Here is a 13,392-nt window from a genome sequence, read left to right as displayed (position 1 = left end):
CTTTAAAACCTATTCCGGATTCTCTTTACAGTTAAAAAGACTTTAAAATGTGCATTATGGAAAATAAATTTGATGAGTAGCATTAATGTTACAACGGGTTGAACTTATGGTGGCTGTTGATTTGTTCAATCCACGAAACATGGACAATTCCGGAGCGATTCGAGTTAACAATTGACGCATCTGCTTTAGTAAACAATGGCTTCAATCTTCGATTTCTCGTGAATAAAAGCTCACAGTCGCAACATGGTATTGGATACAACTTGTTTACCAAAGGTCTCGGTCTTAGAACAGTTAGCGTCTTTCGATGGTTCAAGCATTGCTAGATAAATATTTCAATTATTTTGACAGTTATTTTACTATACTGTATTATTTTACCATCAACAACAACATCTTAATAGAGCTATTTTGACCAAAAGAGAAAATTGAATATTGCTAACTGATTCTAAGAGCATGAGCCGATGAAAAAGTGTGGAGCATGTTCTTCATCTCCTGACAATTAAATTGGCGTGACTCCGTTGACTTTGATCGGTGGCGACGGCGGCGTGCATCGGCGTATCACTATGGTGGCTTTCAAAATGTCACATTTCAAAGCTGAATTTAAACCAGAATATTTTATTACTGTATATGTGACTTGTTGCAGATAATTATTTTTTTTACCGAAAACACCATCCAAATATTTCGGATAGTATCGGAAATATTTCCTAAGGTGTTTTTCAGTTATTAAAATCATCCCAGATTAAGTAAATTCAGAAGAGATGGTCAGGCACGGGCATTTTTACCCAAATCCCGACCCGTACCCAATCATGGGTTCAGGTAGAGGTTCAATTAATTTTATTACCGCCCTAATTTTTTTCGGGATTCGTATGCAAATAAATAAATTTTTGAGTTCGTGTCGGGTACGGGTAACAACAACCGTGGAATCGTCGGGTACGGGTATTTCTTGAATCTTGTCCAATTAATAAAGTACGAGTGAACTACACAATGTGCTAAAAATCTCGCTAATAATTTTATTAAATTAAAAAAATAGGGCGGTAATAAAATTAATTGTTATTCAAAAACTAGCTTTGATATTTTTATTTTAGAAAATAAAGATGAATGTTTTTACTGTGGTTAAATGACATGTCTTAGTAAAGCTATTTTTGTTTTTAGAACAATTAGAAGATACTGTCATACACAGTGTCTTTCCGATCATGTGCGTTTTCAAAAACAAAAGAAACATGTTCTACGGCAAAGTTGTAGCTGAGTAAATGTCAAGCTAATTTATTATAGAAACATTTTTCTATCTTTTATAGTTTTCGTTTTAGAGTTATTTGTCTAAATTGACTAAGGGTGTTCCTGAAATATTTAAGTTTCTTAGCTCTAATGCCTTGTTCAGACTACACAGTTATAACATGTTACAAGGGTGTTATAATAAGTATCTACAAGAAAAATGTCATCAAGATAGTCTTGTAGCATGTTATAACTCCGTAATGTGAACATAGCAAAAGTCTTTCATTTCTCGTGAAAGACGCTTTGAAAGAACTTTATAAATTGTTGATATGCAAGCTTTTGCCGCACAAAGTATTTAAATCGATATCTCTTAAAGATCAAGAAATATTATCGATTTTCTTTTTTTTTAAACGATCTTTTCAAATATCAATTTCTTTGCATGGGGCGATACACGCTAACTTGAAAGTACCTACTAATTAGTAAAAAAAAGACCGATTTTGAATAAAAATGGATTAACCCACATAATGAGTAAAACCTACTTGTCAGCAAACGTTTTAAAAAAAAATCTCAAATCATAAACATACTTCATATTCTTTATTGCACATAAACACTTAATCATAATCACAATACATATTACACAAATAAGTAGAATCTACCGATAGGCACGGTTGCAGACATTTAAACTGAGCATTTTCTGCAAGAGCGGTTTTAACATTCGACCCAGATCACTACTGGAAGCGATCCACGAGGCATCCTATTGATCGAACAGGTTTAGACCCTTGCGCATTTGAATTGCATTTTCCTCATGGAAGATTTTCGCTGACCTAAAACGGAACATATTTTTACAACATATACAATTTTAGGTTCAGTTTTGAAATTTAGAATAATAAATTCCCTAGTACTAAGTAGTAACCAATATCACAATTATGTAAATAATAGATAAAGTTAGAAAACGAGCATTAGGTTATTTTCAATACAGAATCACTTCGCCTTCAATGCGCTTTCCTTATTCGCCTTCTGCTACTGTTCAGAAGTAGTTTTTCTCCTTTTTCCTCGTTGACCCCTGTTACACATTCGGCTATTTGTTGACGCCGTCACCGGGGTTCAGCTGAGGTGACAACGCAGAACGCTAACTTGAGGCAATACACCCAGCATCGATTGGAATGAAGCAGAGGGTGATGCCGAAAGGAGCATTCGTTTATTTATATGGCTGGCAGTCCGGCAACTTCGTCTTCCGTGCGCACGATTGACGATGGAGAGCGCTTTAAAGCTGTCGCAATCCCGAACATAATGTCCACGACCTTTACAAACGCAACACTGCTTCTCCTCATCCTTAGATTGCTCCGGTTTGCTAACGTGTGCGTTGATTGATCCCTTGTTCTTCATCCTTGACTTCTCCACGTTGGCAGCTTTGCAGAATCCTCCTGTGTACTAGGTCACCTTGCTTGCCCATACCACCACGCCACGCCGGTCATGAAGTCCCGAAGGTTTTGAGATTCACCTCCGGAAACCGCTGCATGAAATTTGCCCACTCCATCTTCACATGTGCGGGCAACTTCTCTACCAGTTCCATCAAAAGACACGGATTCGTTAGATGTGACCGCTGACCCGCCGCCTCTAGATGGTCACTCAAGCTTTGCGCCGCCATTCCAAACTCGATGAGTGTTTTGAGGCGCTCTGATGCAGGCGCAGGAGTTGATCGCACATTATCCAACAGCACGTTGAATAGCACTTCCGGACATTCGTAGAGAAGCTAAGAGTGTTGATCACTTGTGGTGGCACTGATTCCGGAAGCAGTAGACGGCTTCTAACTGCTTAATATGCTGCACCGTTCTGACACCGTTCCATTTCTACACTGGAGTATCCACACGCATCGGTCGAATTCCCGAAAGCACGAATAAAGAAAAGGGAGTAACTAACTTGTATCCATTGATTTTTTTTTGGTTTAACTCGGTTTTTGGTTTAACTAAAATTTTCTCATAAATCACACCTTAGTGTACAGAAGCAATTGATGATAATATTAAAATATGGCATACACTCTGTTTTCAATATATAAAAATGCCTGGTATTCAGATCATTTTAGACTTTAATCTGTGAACCGTGTACAAGTCTGCAGGTGTCTTAAGTTTTTATGATGAATATTATTTTTATTCCGGTTGGCGTTCGTAATCTTCGTCAATTAGAAATTGTTAATAACTATCAATCACCTCACATTTTTAATGATATTATATCGATACTGCCGCAAACACCATTTTACCGGTAAAAATCACCTTCCAATATCCGTAACTACCACCCACTACCAGTAGACCTTCCAACGTAGCTTGATCCTGCTCAGCATCCCAGCATCATCACAACCCTTCTCAAGTGCGGCAATTACCGTCCGCACCCTATACGTGTAAAAGTGTCTTTTTTCCTCGCTTCAGCAGCCGTTCGCTATTCAATTTCAAAAGGGAAAACAGTTTAATAGGATGAAAAGCGCTGGTAAGCAAGGGTGATACAATTTTAAATAGTGGGATGATGCTGTGTAGCGCAATAGCAGCAGGACGAGAGCGAGAGAGCGCAAATAGAAGCATAAAATAAAAAGGAACCACTACCGCGCACTCTGGTATGAGTCGCGGGGGTTTCGTGAAAATTATGTGTATAGTTACTAAATATTAACAATAATATGAATTTACGAACACAGAGGAAAAAAGTAGCGCTGTTGCTGTAATGTTCTATCGCTCTATTTTTTTTTTTTTTTCCTTTTTTCAAGAAGAAAAGGGGGTGCTTGGGAAAGAGTATGTACGATCAAATGTAAAATTGCGAATAATGCAGGGGTTGTTTTTTGTGTTTGAAAAATATTAAAATGTAGGTAAGAGTTATGATATGGGGAAACGAGGAAAAAGGTTTTCTATACATTCAAAGCACATATAAACCATAAAAAATCCGCGAGCTGAGAAAGTTTCACAGGACTCACTTTTCGCGTGTAGGCGGTGTTAGAAATAATAGCGTCTCTAATGTACAAGGCACTAATACTTCAGTTACTAGCGACCATACAGAATGGTCCGGTACATTGTTTTAGAAAGTAATGGTAGTTGACGAGGGAGTGAAGAGAAAAAGTCGCATCTAAGTATGCTAGTAATGACTATCCTATCCTCCCACCGTTGCTATTATGAAACGATTATTATCCCGAAGGCGCTTTATAGCTTGCTACGATTACGATGATGCACAACAAGAGTCAATGTCGGGCGCAACGGTTCCACGAAGCAGCAAGGTTAGCCTAATCCATAGGTTTTGATGCGCGCACCGCAAAACAATAGGGAAAAGATTACTTGCACGCCTGCCACCCAGCTCACTTGGATGGTTCTTATCCTTGCCGCGAATACACGCGAGATGCAGACGACGATACTACCGCGCCGCGCCATCTAAGATGTATTCGTGGCTGTTTAGTGATGAAAGATCCGAAAAAATATAATTTTTGATACATATAGAATCACACACCACCCTCGCTAGCCCAACGTCACGCCACGACTCCCCGTTTCACGACGTGGCGGTCGGTGGCGGCGGCCGTGTTTGCTATTTGGAATCCACTCCATTTATTCGCACAGGCAAGCCGAATGCTGTGTATCTGTGTGACTTTTTTTCTCGCTATGTTCGTATTTTTATTTTTATTTTTCGATGTAGAAAAACTGGGTGGATTTGTATTAGTGATGGTGTAAGGTCGGATGTTGATGGTTTGGGAAAACATTGGGAAAAGCGGAAAGGAAAAGAAGTAGATTTTTTATGTAGCTGCTGCCGCTGATGCTGGCTGGTGGTGTACCACTCCTCGCTCGCGGATGCTGCTCTCCGGTACTTGGGAAAACCGAGCCTTGTGTATATAGAACACACAGCGATATTAGTAATAATGTATATACATAAGGAAAAACAACACATTATTATATACAATTTTCGTTTTTCCAATAGGGAAAAAATTGGTGTAGCAAATCAGCAAAAGATTTCTAACCGCCAAACTGAACATACACGCAATTACATCCGCGGTCTTAGTTCGTTAAGTTTTTAGTTCTATGGCAACAGTTTTCCCGTAAGACCAAGTAAAATATACTACAAAATACTCAGAAGGAAAAGCTACATATTAATCAAACGAAAACACAAAGCACGAAAAGTCATATGAAGTGAAATTTTCGTTGAGTGACTATTTGTTCCGGATTTGTTCAAACTAACCCACAAGTGCAAACCAATCAAATTCAAAAATTCAAAATGCGCTCCCATGCGAGAACCTAGGAATCGCGCTAGTCTAAGCGAACGCGCAAAAATTGATAACGCCGTGGAAAAAAATTAAAGTAATTAGCTCGCCTCTCTCACCAAATTTCGGCAAAGAGAATCATCAGAGCTGTTTATATATGTGATATTACCCGAGAGTAGACGGTAAACGCGAAAAAACTATATACATTAAAAAAGGCAACTACACCATTCGCAAAATGTGAAAAAGTAAAAACGATTTTTTCGTCTTGACTGTGTGGAAGTTTTCTATCCTTTTTTATTACTGCAGTACATGCTCTATTTTTCGCATTTTTGTACCACTGGTTACAATATTTAGTTTGTGCTCTGTGTCGGCATCACCAGGAGAGTCGATGCACGAAGGAGAAAATATGGCACCCGTAATACCTCATTTTTTGCATTTCTAAGTGACTCAAACTGACTGTGTTAATAATTTTACAGTGCAATTGATTTCGCGCTAATAAGTGATACGATTGTTGTAGTTTTGTGTGCATAATAACCGAAAATTCGCAAATTCACTCCCAAACCGGTGTAAACGTTGAAACCATGCAGACGAATTTATCCGTGTGATGAAGTATGTAGATTATGATTTCAAGTGCTCAACATGGAATATCAACTAGAATCTAGTCGTTATTATGATGGATGTACTGCTCGAAACAGTTGTGAATAGTGCAAAAGTGCAGTGACATCACTAGCTTACGCACGAACCAAGCCATGCGTGTGCCAAAACTCGTTGTATAACTATCAATCGTTGGATACTAGCAGAAAATTTGCCCGATAAAATCGGTATACGATAACCGTATACATCAGGTAAGGCTCTGTCACATGTGGTGGTTATCTCTACTCAAACTTATATTTTTCCGTATAGTTTACTTGCCCCTCTTTTTTTTTGCAAGACCGAAATTGATACGTCTCCCTCTTTATCGCAGTTTCTTATCAATTTCGGCAACGTATGCGCAAGCAGTTCACGAAAAGTTTAGGAACTATGTATGTACAACTGTTCCTCAATGACACCGTGTACTCAAGTGTCTCTTTCGTTTTTGGGTTTCGTGAATGTTATTGTATTCTCAAATAATGAGTTACGATTCAGTAACAATAACCTATCTTCTGTAAACGTCAAGTCAGGTCAGGGATAAATTATTACGCTGTTTATCGGTGTTTTCTTAATGATTTGAGTTGTCAACTTCTATTTTCTTCACTCTAAATCTCTGTTGATTAAATTATGTAGACAGCTAAAGCAGGTGTTCGCTCTGCTAGGGTGATAGACCACTTTTTCTCTTTGTTCCACATGTTTGCCAAATTGCACTTTAAATAAAAGTGTTTGTTATCAGTCACCGAAAAAGTGCGATTAAGTGTGGCATCAGAAGAAGGGAGGTAGCACTGCTGGAGCAAGAAACTGATAAGATTAAACGCGTATTTGCGACTACAAAGTTGGTTGGAAAAAAATACAACTAACAAAAGAATAATGCTTAAGTAAATTTGAACCATGTCTTGCAAAAAGCTGGTTTAGTTCAACATCTAACAACATAATTTGAAAGAAAGTTATATTAACCTGCAATGTTAAGTGCAACCAAGAACACTATGATAATGACACATGTATGGTGTCATAAAGATTAGAATGCTATATTTGATACTATACGTGTTCTAATCAGTAAAAAAGATAAGCTGCCTTATAGACTAATTTGACATATATACGAACTTTTGAATGTTTTATACCACTTACTTGGTAGACTGACGTCAGAGTGTTTCATGAGTTAATTACTCCTAAAATAGTTTAGCTGTTTCTGCTGTTACAGTATTACAAAAATCAATCATAATATTTCTTTAGGATCATCCTCGACTCATGTTCTTCATTGCTTATAAAACTTTAACTAAACAAAGATCAAACCTGATGCAGTGGAATAACATCTATGTCTCGTATATGCCCTAAAATAATGCAATAGATATTAATTAAACATTAAATCGAATCAGGTCAATCCACGAAATTACATCAACGTTTACCGAACGTATACCCTCCCGATTAATAAACCCCCAAACTCTTGTGACACTTATGAGAGATCGTATCTGCATCTCTCATAAGCAAGTGTTCAACTAATAATCCTTCCCATCCCCAGCAGTTGCAATTGTTGTTCTTGATTGTTGAAAATGGTGGGACTAACATCTAAGAGGCCGAAATCAATGCCAATTGCCGGTCGATACGGTAACGGACGGAGGTGGCAATACTTTCAAACAATGGTCTAGGACTTGTACCACCTACGAATTCATGCAACTTGCTTAATGCAAAAGTGAATGTGAGATGATAGCAACGATGACAAACAGCTTATGATCACTTCCCCGGAGGTACTCACTTAATAATCCAAATGTAACCTAACGTACCCTAAGCGATGGTAGCACCCAACCAGTAAACATTAATCAGCTTTGGCAAACAAATGATTTTATCATTTTGCATTGTCTTGATTCATTGACATTCAGATATTGAATGCGGCTATATTTTTGCAAATCCGGTAAATCGCTTAGAACTTTAATATAAAAATCTGGTTCCGGTAAAACCAGTTAAACAATCAAACTTAATAACGCAATAAATAGGGTAACTATGGGCGCAAGTCGTAAGGTTCAATCTTTGATTGTTAGACTATTGAATTATTGATTGATTGTCATACCCACTCTTTGTTTACAACATTTAATGCCTTTCAAGACACCCTGTCGTGCGTGTTAGCTGTAAAATGCAAACATATAAAAAAAATCATTCGTAAATTCTAGAGCACCATATGAAACGGCATACGAGCAAAATGTAAACAATGACTTAAAAGGTCATTTTTTTATGGATTATTACTCATACAGGCAAACCAACAACAGCATCTGGTAAATTAAGTATGCTTTATTTGATGGTGTGGTTTGGTTGCATGGGTGTGTCGTGATTTAAGAGTAATCGACGTTTAAAGTCATTGTTTACATCAGGCACATAGGCTCTTTTAACTTATTGATCTAGAATTAATCAATCGGCAGAATGATGTGAATTCCGGGGTGCACTCCAGGAGGAACCTCATCATCGATATACCTTTTTCGTCGATTTTTCTTTTTAGTTCTACTACTTTTGTATAACTTTCACTTTCACTAATTCACTCTCATTATCACTTCGAACTATAACAGATACGTATTTCGTTTACTACTTGCAAACTTCTTCAGTGTCTAGTCATAGACTTGAAGAAGTCTAGTCGTAGACACTGAAGAAGTTTGCAAGTAGTAAACGAAATACGTATATGTTATAGTTCGAAGTGATAGTGAGAGTGAATTAGTGAAAGTGAATTAGTGAAAGTGATATAGTGAAAGTGAATTACTGAAAGTGATACAAAAGTAGTATGATTAAAAGGAAAAATCGAAGAAAAAGGTGTACAATTATTCTACTAAAATGCTCATCAATCAATTTAGACTCATCATCGATTTCAAATAATGATATGATTAAACATTTATTTCTATCCACATTGGTTCAAATTAAACCGACCGTCTAGGAGGTGAAAAATTTGCTGTATTTACCCAGCTATGGTGAAATCTGACTATCCTTACTCATATAAATTCTGAGCAAAATGCTCAAATCCACGGTCAATGATGTTAGTGTAGCTAATTAATATTGGATAATGCTTATGTGTGTCGCAAGATGGATTTTAGCCGCTTCCCTTGGGTAACCAGAAGTCAGAAAAATTTCAGGAGTGACCAATGTACAGAGAATTACAGAAGTCTATTCATCATCCTCTACAGTCGGTCTCCAAAAAATTTCCCCACCGGTTCCAACTCTTTCCGACCGCTGATAGACCGTTGTTTATCACATCACGAAAGGCTAGGTTTCTGGTCTGCCTTTGAGGGCATTATCAAACCCTAAAACACAGGACTTTTATTATCCTATGAACAAAAAACACCAAAATTTCGCGCACCTGCCTCTTCTCGCATCATCCTCAATCCGATTTATCCTTGCGATTTCAATCCAAAACATTCAAGGTGTCAGAAATACCGGGTTGCCGGGATCGGTATTTTACAAACAATTGCAGCTTGCTCTATAACCGGCACAATCGGCACACTTGCGGCACACTGACAAAAAGGATGACCCAAGATGTGCGGAGTGACCTACCCCTTGGGTTTTGACCACAAACTTGAAAAAAAAACATTTTAATGGGTGACTTTCCCAGAAGTTGAAATATGTCCTTTGCAGTTAGACCTTGCAAACCGAAGTCTACTACGTCGAAACGTGTGCACTTGACCGAACGATTTTTCAATCGAATAAACAGGTCCTGACGAATATGTATTCATCTCCCTAATCGGCGGTTACAATTCACTAACTTCAACTTAAGCTTCTAGGTTACTAGGCACACAAACCACTGATGCGCTGGGCAATAGCGGCTTTCTTTTTGGGTTTTCAGCCCATTCCTCTACTATCCGCCCACTTCGTGTAGTTGGGGGTTGTTATCACCTTTATACACTTCGCCCACTTTGCCTGCTAGTCTACTCTTCTATAAATTTTGTTGGAGGAAGTATCGACTTCAGTAAATCTTAACCTATAATCGTCAGGGGGTAAATGAAGCTGTAGAGTGTCATTTTTTTTTTTTTCAAGGCGATGCTCTGGAACATTGTGCACCTTCTTGCAAAAAAAAATCAGCGCACAAGGACGTCATATTCCACCTTAACGATAATAGGTAAAGAAATGCCGATGCTTTTTTCTCCCCTGTTTGAATTTGGCTCGCCAACAAATTTCTAATATCTTTGGTATATAATACAAAAAAAAAATCTTACATTTATAAGATTTCTCATAATCCTAATTATACAACACCAATCAACTCAAGAGACGTGACTGTAAGCAAAGTTTAAAACACAAATTAATAAATACAGACCATTTGTAATGGTCCGTTATATACTTCTAACCCGCTAACAACGAGTCACCTATGGGTTATTCTAGCTCAAGTGTATCCGAAATTTGTGCCACGGTCTAGTTCATCTCCACCAATGTCACCTATTTCTAGCAAACTTTGCCTAAATTCGGATTTTAATATTCTGAAAACTCACTTTTTTAGATTCCCTCTAAACTAAAAATGTTGATAGTATATCTTTGAATATAGTTTACTCCTTTACAAAATATTGTTTGTAATGAAGAATCTGATATATTTTTCAAAATTTGATATGATTTATTGCAACTACCGTAAAAAACGGTTTATTGGAACTCGAATTTTTTAATGTTTTAATATTTTGTCCTGAAATGTTTTACAAATATTGTAAAACCTATCTAAAAGATGTATTCCGAACAGAAAATAATTTATTTTAAAATATTGTGTCTGATATATAGACAGATTAGTGATCGGTAGCAATTTTTGTACATTTCACTCGGAAAATCATCAAAAATGTCATATGCTTCTATTTTAATCATTAAAGAGTTCATAACCAAAATTGTGCACTTATAAATATACATATGTACCATTTTTCAATGTTTTTGTATGTATCAACCTTGTTTCTCTGAAATTTCATAATTTAAAAGTAATGAGGACTGATTCATTTATAAAAAAGCAATGGTCGGAAAAGGCAATAAAAGAATATTATACTCAATTTGTTTTTTTTTTTTTTTTTTTTTCATTTATATGCGTTTCTGGTGGCTGGTGTCTTGCTAGAAGTTGTTTGAAAATAAATGATCTTTATTTTTATGAAAAAAAAAGTTGGTCCCTATTTAATTTTATATCTGGGTTCTTGCCTTTTACTAGAAGTTGTTGCATTATGCGGCCAAAGTTGTTGAAAATATAATTTCATGCAACTTTGCTGATAATAGCATTCATTTAGCTCTTTATTTGACCATTCCAGGGCAATTGCCCAACATTCAATTAAAGTGCCCCTATAAAATAAGTTTTTTATTGTAATTTTTATTTAGAACTATCTTATTATGAAAGACGTTTTCTGTACATCTTGACTAAGGACACTACTATGTTACCTCTATGCTACTAGTCTATCTCTTTGTTTTCATCAGTTTTCAATAAGGGTGATTTAAACAAATAAGTGGGCAGAGGATAATAATTTTAGTTTGATGAAACTAAAAAAAAAACGGTTATTCCATTGCATAATTTAATACCTCAACAACTTCCGCTGACCTTTAATATCAGCAATGCCTAGAACTTACGATTCAGCCCATGAATGATTGGGAGCCTCATCGTTGTGTTTAAAATTTAAAAAAAAATGTTTTCAAAAAGTGAATATTAGACAAATTTTTATTGATAATAGCCAAATTTATAATAAATTTCTTAATCCGCAGCCATCAAAATTAAGTTTTTCAGCATTCATTTACCACAGGGTTATGCATAAAGAACATATACCCAACTGGGAAATGTAAGATTCTATTACAGATTTGCATGTATGCAGAATTTGAAATGTTTCACGACATCAACAGATTTTGTAATGTGGTCGCCGGAAGGTTTTAAGTAATTTTTATTTTAGCTTAATTTTGGAACAAAGTTTGTTTCAACGAGTGCAGTGCGTCATTGTGCTACTGGCAGTATTTGAAATATTTGATAATGAAACTTTTATATTCCGCAACAAAGTATATGGAAATAATAAAATTTATTTTGGCATACTAGCAAACAAGGGAAGGGGTATAAATGACGTAGAAACCATACTATGTAGAAAAATACGCTACATGGGTGAGGGGGGCAAATTTGGTGCTTCATGAAACATAACAAACGTTAATCGTTTGTTTACGTTTGATGAAGCACCAACTTTGGACCCCCTTCCCCTTGTAGTGTATTTTTCTGGTCGCCCTAAAATGCTACGTCAAATTTTTTTAGGTAAAAAAGTAGGCACCGGAGTAGGCCAACCTCCTACGAAGTTGGTACGTGTTTGCTTTTTAATCCCTATACAACGCAAAAAAATGCAATATTATACTTGCGACACACATGATTGCAGTACCGTTGTACCAACCGGTGGAAACTAACGATTTTAAATTGGCTCACTACTTGACTAGCCTATTGGTCCCAAGTACATCTATAAGCGTATCCCATTCTAGTTGAAATTCTAGTACTGCACTATGTTTGTTTTGATTCGTTATAAAATGTTGGCAGATAAAATGAGATTTTTCCCCTATTTAAGGTTTTTTAGGCGAATCAAGTAAATGTCTGATTAACTTCGCCAGTCCACCTCCCAGTGCAGCAGGGAGAATTGTACAATCTAAAAAAGGGGTATTGTTAATCAGTTGTTTGTGCAATTCAACTTGAATAACTTGAAGCTGCTTTAGCTGTAGATCGACTTCGACATAGATAAGACTATGCTCATTCGAAAGGTTACGTTTTATTCTAACTTTTGCAACTAGTATCAACTCCGGCAAATCATGGTTTCATAGTATTGCAACTTGGTCTATACGAAAAAATTGCACTTTTTTCATCCAAACTGAAATTTAGGCGTACTATTATTAGATTATGCAAAATGCAATGAATCAGATTTGTTCTACACTATTTTCCAAGGAACTTTCTCTTAGGTGCTATCAAAATTCAAACCACCGTTAGAGCTCCAGTGAAATGAGGAATATTGTCATTTTAATTCAAAAACACGCAAAAACTGGAAAGGTGACTTCAAAAAATCATAGCAAATACACATTTAGTAATATGTATTGTTTCAAAAATTCGATTTGACCTCTTCAATAGTATAAAATCATAGAAAAAGTAGAGAACCCAATGCGAAGTTACTATTTTGAATTTTTGTCCAGCGATTCCCCACTGTGCTACAGTTCTTTCCAGTAGCAAATCAAACAAGGTGGTCCCAACTTTCTTCGCATACACAAGTCTGTATTTGTTGCATTGCTTCTCTTGCTTGGCAAGTGTAACTTCACATCACAACTCACACGCGACTTCGGATTGGTGGTGCGAGAACAATAAATTTAATTGCGAAGCTGCGTAAGTTTTCGATCCT

General features: G+C 36.6%; 1 protein-coding gene across 4 annotated transcripts in view; it reads left to right on the top strand.

Moving 5' to 3' along the window:
* The window catches only part of br (broad-complex core protein), a 155,229-nt gene that overhangs the window by 99,066 nt on the left and 42,771 nt on the right, over positions 1–13,392 (top strand). For 2 of the 4 annotated variants that reach the window (XM_065237470.1, XM_065237474.1), the window contains exon 1: positions 5,198–6,276. The exons of 1 other annotated variant lie outside the window; for it this stretch is intronic. The gene's annotated coding sequence lies outside the window, so the exon portion shown is untranslated. Of the gene's footprint in view, positions 1–5,197; positions 6,277–13,392 lie in introns of those variants that run through there. One more of the 4 variants, XM_065237475.1, reaches the window with a different exon arrangement.

The sequence above is a fragment of the Ochlerotatus camptorhynchus genome, unplaced genomic scaffold (assembly GCF_037179485.1).
Source record: "Ochlerotatus camptorhynchus isolate MF236.1 unplaced genomic scaffold, CSIRO-AGI_Acam_v1.1 ptg000624l, whole genome shotgun sequence".
NCBI classification, from domain to species: Eukaryota; Metazoa; Arthropoda; class Insecta; order Diptera; family Culicidae; genus Ochlerotatus; species Ochlerotatus camptorhynchus.
Note: the sequence above shows the minus strand (reverse complement) of the source record. Positions and strands in the feature narration are given on the sequence as shown.